Raw genomic sequence first — 6338 nt, forward strand, 5'->3', positions numbered from 1 at the left:
TCAAATGGTAAAGAACCTGCCTGCAATGCAGTATACCTAGGTTCCATCCCTGGGTCAGGAAGATCCCCTGGAGAAGGGAATGCTACCCAGTCCAGTATTCTTGCCAGGAAAATTCCATGGACAGAGAAGCCTAGCAGGATACATTCCATGGGATTTCAAAGAGTTGAACATGACTGAGCAACTAACACTAACTAATATAAGAAACACAAGAAATATTGTTAAACAATAAAGAATATATGAAGTAATATGCATTTACCCAAGGATTACCTGTAGGATAGGAGTTAGAGAAGGCAAGGCTCAGAAAAAGAATGAGACCGGCACTTTTCAGGAACAGATCACCTTTAATGAGGCGAGAAGGGGCAGCAGTCAGATTAGGGAGCTGCTGCACTAACCCAAGAAAAGAATAAGTATATACAGGCATATATGTGGAAAGCTACTGTCTTAAGGGGGCCTGTTCTTCTCCAAGGTTGTTCGGGGGTAATTATCTCTGAAAATGGCTGGTGCAAGGAATTCTGGAGATCGGCCAGAGGCTGGACCACCTGGGAGCTGGACATAATCAACCTTAATGTCCTTTTTTTTTTCTTTTTTCCTCCACCTTCTGGTGAGAGAGTTCTTTGTTTTGCATAGAATGGTGGGGAGGACCTAGAGGGAAGTTTTAACTCCAGGCTATTTTGAGCCATGTAACTTTCCTTCATTACCAGAACATAACTTAAAAATAGCAGTATGTACTGTAGGATTTAGGAAACAAGCAGATTCTGTATGCTATCATTCATACTTAAAATTCCTAGGGAACTAAACCTCCAGAAAATCAAAGAAGCTAGAAAAACAAATGTGAAGAAGATAAAAAACCATGAAATACATGACATGAAATACAAATTATGGCACAGATCCAAAAGAGAAAGAAAGTTATTAAAACCTACGACAGGAAGGGTGGCAGTTTCTCCATTCAGTTTCCATACCATCACTTCACCTTTGCCACTGAACTCATGCCCCATTCCAGCATCAAATCCAGAGAGTATGTGGGTAACAGTAACACCTAACAATAATAAATGTTTCAATGCTCCATATGCTCTATTGAGCACTTGAGCATCTTATTACTGTGACCCCAAGCAACAGGAGCTATATCATAAGTTTTCTATACTTGGCAAAACTGAGGATTAGTGAATTAAATATATGCTGAGGACACAGCTTAGTGGTTTACAGGGGGTTCAAACAGGAAATCACCAATGCCAAATTTCAGGAGTGCTAGATAAGTTTGAAAGGTTCAAGGTTTTAAAGACTTTTTGAACTCTAAGAGTGTGGAGGCACTCCAGTCTTCAACATTTTCAGGACCCAAATAAGAAACAAGAAAATATCAACAGGAAATTGTTATTTATCCCATGTCCATTGCATACATAGGCTTTTGGAAACTGACTCTGTAACTTATTTACTTAGCAGTAGCAACTCTTATTGGGATTAACTAGAAAAAGAAGAATCCAATTGTTTTCAAAAGTCATTAAAGGGAGAAATAAAAACAAAGTCTAATATGTGAGAACTATACCAAGGTTTAGATTTCACCTATTTCTTCAACCTCTGTAAAACAGCACATTTACACTGTCAGTTTAGAGCATTTGTTGTTTTCATTTTAAAATATTTACAATTCCTACTTTTAAAAATAATAAAATATTAATTTTAAATGCACTCATTTCCAAGGAGTCTGAATAGATATAGAGTGTATGTGCATTTAATGATTCAAAATTATTCAGCTCTGCATTTAATTAATAATTAATTTTCCAGTTAGTTTATTGTAAAATCTTGAAAGAGCTTTAATTCTTTACTATATCCTGAAAGGAATAGAAAACCTCCAGAAACTGTTTTTCAAATTCTGGTGGCATAAGCACTGAAATCACCTCAGGTGCTTTTTCAAAATACATATTTATAAGACTAGCTTTAAATTTACTGAGGGGAGTATTCAGATTTGCACAACCTGAAAGAGTTCTGCAGACCATTCTTATACTAATTTTTTTTTATTCTATTGTCTTTATATTTAAATTTGCCAAATTCTAGAGACTGTACTCTTAGAGATGTATTATATCTGAAATTTAATCATAAAAAAATGATGTTTTAAAGGCATATAGAGGGTACAAATTTTTAAATCAAATGGAGTCTCAGAGTATTTAAAACAAAAATAAAAATTAAAAAAAAAAATCATTGAATCAGCCATATATGTTAAGAAGCTAAAATGTCCAAGGTAGTATACTAGGCTCTGTGAAAGTTTAGATCTAGAACTATGGCTCCTGTAAAATATTGGAGAGAAGATATGCAATTGCTCCACTCTTACTCCAAAGCAGATGCTTTAAACAATAAGGTTTCTAAATGTTTTCAGATGCTGTCACTGTCATTATCTGTGTGTCTGTAACGTGAGCATTTTTTTTTTTACATAATCACAAATAAAACTGTACACATGTGCTTTGCAAAATAGCTGTGAGATACCACTCAAGTTATTTTTAACTATTATTGTTAAGTAGAAAATGATATCCTCAAGCAACAAAGTTCTTACAATAGATGCATTATTTCTAGACTTCAGCAATTTTTCTCTTCAATTATCTATTGCAAAGCTCATCAGCTAAGTTTAAAATGAATGAAGAAACAATGTTATTTTATCCTGGAAAACTCAGTCTCTGAGGAAGGCAAAGAAATGGACCTTGATAGCATGACTCGAAGACTAAGAAACACCTTTGTAAAAAAGTTTTAGTCATTTTGCCAGGATTTTGCAGAGTCCTTAATTCTGAGAGAAAGGTTTAGGTTTATCAAAAAAGATTTCCCTAAACATTAATCAAACTCAAACATATAGGAAACATGGTCCTCTCCCAAGTTAAGGTATTGTTGATTGTGTGACATGAATAATGACATCATAATCATGCTAATCTATGTCATAAATGTAAATTTTTAACATTTATTTGGAAACTTTGAACTCATATAAGAAGGCAACAACAATAAAATTTTTCTATGTGGGTAAAACTTTCAAAGAATTTTGACATTATTATATAAATTATATTTTACAGCACTATGAGAATTATGCCAGTTGAGCTACTTCAAATCCTAAAAGATGATGCTGTGAAAGTGCTGCATTCAATATGCCAGCAAATATGGAAAACTCAGCAGTGGCCACAGAACTGGAAAAGGTCAGTTATCATTCCAATCCCTAAGAAAGACAATGCCAAAGGATGCTCAAACTATTGCACAATTGCACTCATCTCACACGCTAGTAAAGTAATGCTCAAAATTCTCCAAGTCAGGTTTCAGCAATACATGAACCATGAACTTCCAGATGTTCAAGCTGGTTTTAGAAAAGGCAGAGGAACCAGAGATCAAATTGCCAACATCCCTTGGATCATCAAAAAAGCAAGTGAGTTTCAGAAAAACATCTATTTCTGCTTTATTGACTATACCAAAGCCTTTGACCATGTGGATCACAATAAACTGTGGAAAATTCTGAAAGAGATGGGAATACCAGACCACCTGACCTGCCTCTTGAGAAACCTGTATGCAGGACAAGAAGCAACAGTTAGAACTGGACATGGAGCAACAGACTGGTTCTAAATAGGAAAAGGAGTACGTCAAAGCTGTATATTGTCACCCTGCTTATTTATCTTATATGCAGAGTATATCATGAGAAATGCTGGACTGGAAGAAGCACAAGCTGGAATCAAGATTGCCGTGAGAAATACCAATAACCTCAAATATGGAGATGACACCACCCTCATGGCAGAAAGTGAAGAGGAACTAAAGAGCCTCTTGATGAAAGTGAAAGAGGAGAGTGAAAAAGTTAGCTTAAAGCTCAACATTCAGAAAGCTAAGATCATGGCATCCAGTCCCATCACTTCATGGCAAATAGATGGGGACACAGTGGCTACCTTTATTTTTTTGGGGGGCTCCATAATCACTGCAGAGGGTGACTGCAGCCATGAAGTTAAAAGACGTTTACTCCTTGGAAGAAAAGTTATGACCAACCTAGATAGCATATTAAAAAGCAGAGACATTACTTTGCCAACAAAGGTCCATCTAGTCAAGGTTATGGTTTTTCCAGTGGTCATGTATGGATGTGAGAGTTGGACTTTAAAGAAAGCTGAGCACCAAAGAATTGATGCTTTTGAACTGTTTTGTTGGAGAAGACTCTTGAGAGTCCCTTGAACTGCAAGGAGATCCAACCAGTCCATCCTAAAAGAGATCAGTCCTGGGTGTTCATTGGAAGGACTGATGTTGAAGCTTAAACTCCAATACTTTGGCCACCTGATTCGAAGAGCTGACTCATTTGAAAAAAACCCTGATGCTGGGAAAGATTGAGGGCAGGAGGAGAAGGGGACAACAGAGGATGAGATGGTTGGATGGTATCACCAACTCGATGGGCATGGGTTTGGGTAGACTCTGGCAATTGGTGATGTACAGGGAGGCCTGGCGTGCTGCGGTTCATGGGGTCACAAGAAGTCAGACCCAACTGAGCGATTGAACTGACCTTAACTGAGAGTTATTGTAGAGAAAAGTGGAAATTGAAAAGTTGAAATGACTTGCTTGTGGGCAGACTCCAGGTTTTCTCACCATGAAGTCAAGACGTGCAGTTTAAGTGGTAAGAATTTAGAATGAAACACAGTTAAATTATTCCACTTATTTCAAACACCACAGTTTTGATTTTGGTATCCATATTAGTTTATCATCACTCTCCTAAACTTCAAATAGAATTAGCTTTGTTAATATTTAAATCATTCTGCAAACACTTACCAAATGTTTAATTCAGATCCTATTAAGTGTATCCTACTAATAGTATGAATATGAAGCCAATATCTAACTCTAATTTTGAAATTTACATGAGCCTTTGTCAAATTTCCCCTATTGATATATTTTTTAAATCTCTGTTTTGCCATCATCACTGTTCACCTCTGTCTACATCTATCTTCATATTTTGAATGTTATAAGCAAGAAAAACTTTGAAAGTGAAAGTGAAGTCACTCAGTCGTGTCCGACTCTGTGACTCAGGGACTGTAGTCAGCCAGGCTCCTCCATCCATGGGATTTTCCAGGAAAGAATACTGGACTGGGTTGCCATTTCCTTCTCTAGGGAATCTTCCCAAAAACTCTGGGGGAAAGTAATTCTCTAAGGTTCAGTTCAGTTCAGTTCAGTCGCTCAGTCGTGTCCGACTCTTTGCAACCCCATGAATCGCAGCAGGCCAGACCTCCCTGTCCATCACAAACTCGCGGAGTTTACTCAAACTCATGCCCATCGCGGAGATTCTGAAATGCAACTAATAGGCCAAATCTTAAAGGTATCATTGTAAAAGAAGATTCATAATTGGAAGAAGGTAAACATGGAATGAGGCTATAACAGTGCCATGGATTTCTGGTTACAAAGTGGAACCACTAGAGATATGCTAAACTGGAAGTTTAATTAAAAGTTAACATAGACATTCTCTAGGTCCCATCAAATACTCTTTTTTTTTTTCACATTCTGATATTTTAATATTTAGTTGAGTTAATAATCTTTCCAAAATTATGTAACATGGTAAAAATATCATTAATTAGTTAATTTGACCAAAGATTTAAGAAAATACAAAAATTTATGAATAGATTCTCTCATATGAGTTCAGTTCAGTTCAGTTGCTCAGTTGTGTTCGACTCTTTGCGACCCCATGAATCACAGCACACCAGGCTTCCCTGTCCATCACGAACTCGTGGAGTTTACTCAAATTCATGCCCATCGAGTTGGTGATGGCATCCAGCCATCTCATCCTCTGTCATTCCCTTCTCCTCCTGCCCCCAATCCCTCCCAGCATCAGGGTCTTTTCCAATGAATCAACTCTTCACATGAGGTGGCCAAAGTATTGGAGTTTCAGCTTCAGCATTAGTCCTTCCAATGAACACCCAGGACTGATCTCCTTTAGGATGGACTGGTTGGACCTCCTTGCAGTCCAAGGGACTATCAAGAGTCTTCTCCAACATCACAGTTCAAAAGCATCAATTTTTCAAACTCAGCTTTCCTCACAGTCCAACTCTCACATCCATACATGACCACTGGAAAAGCCATAGCCTTGACCAGATGGACCTTTGTTGGCAAAGTAATGTCTCTGCTTTTTAATATGCTATCTAGATTGGTCATAACTTTCCTTCCAAGAAGTTAAGTGTCTTTTAATTTCATGGCTGCAATCACCATCGGCAGTGATTTTGGAGCCCCAAAAAATAAAGTCTGACACTGTTTCCACTGTCTCCCCGTCTATTTCCCATGAAGTGATGGGACCAGATGCCATGATCTTTTCTGAATGTTGAGCTCTAAGGCAACTTTTTCACTCTCCTCTTTCACTTTCATCA

Source organism: Cervus elaphus, chromosome 15, assembly GCF_910594005.1.
Source record: "Cervus elaphus chromosome 15, mCerEla1.1, whole genome shotgun sequence".
Lineage (NCBI taxonomy): Eukaryota > Metazoa > Chordata > Mammalia > Artiodactyla > Cervidae > Cervus > Cervus elaphus.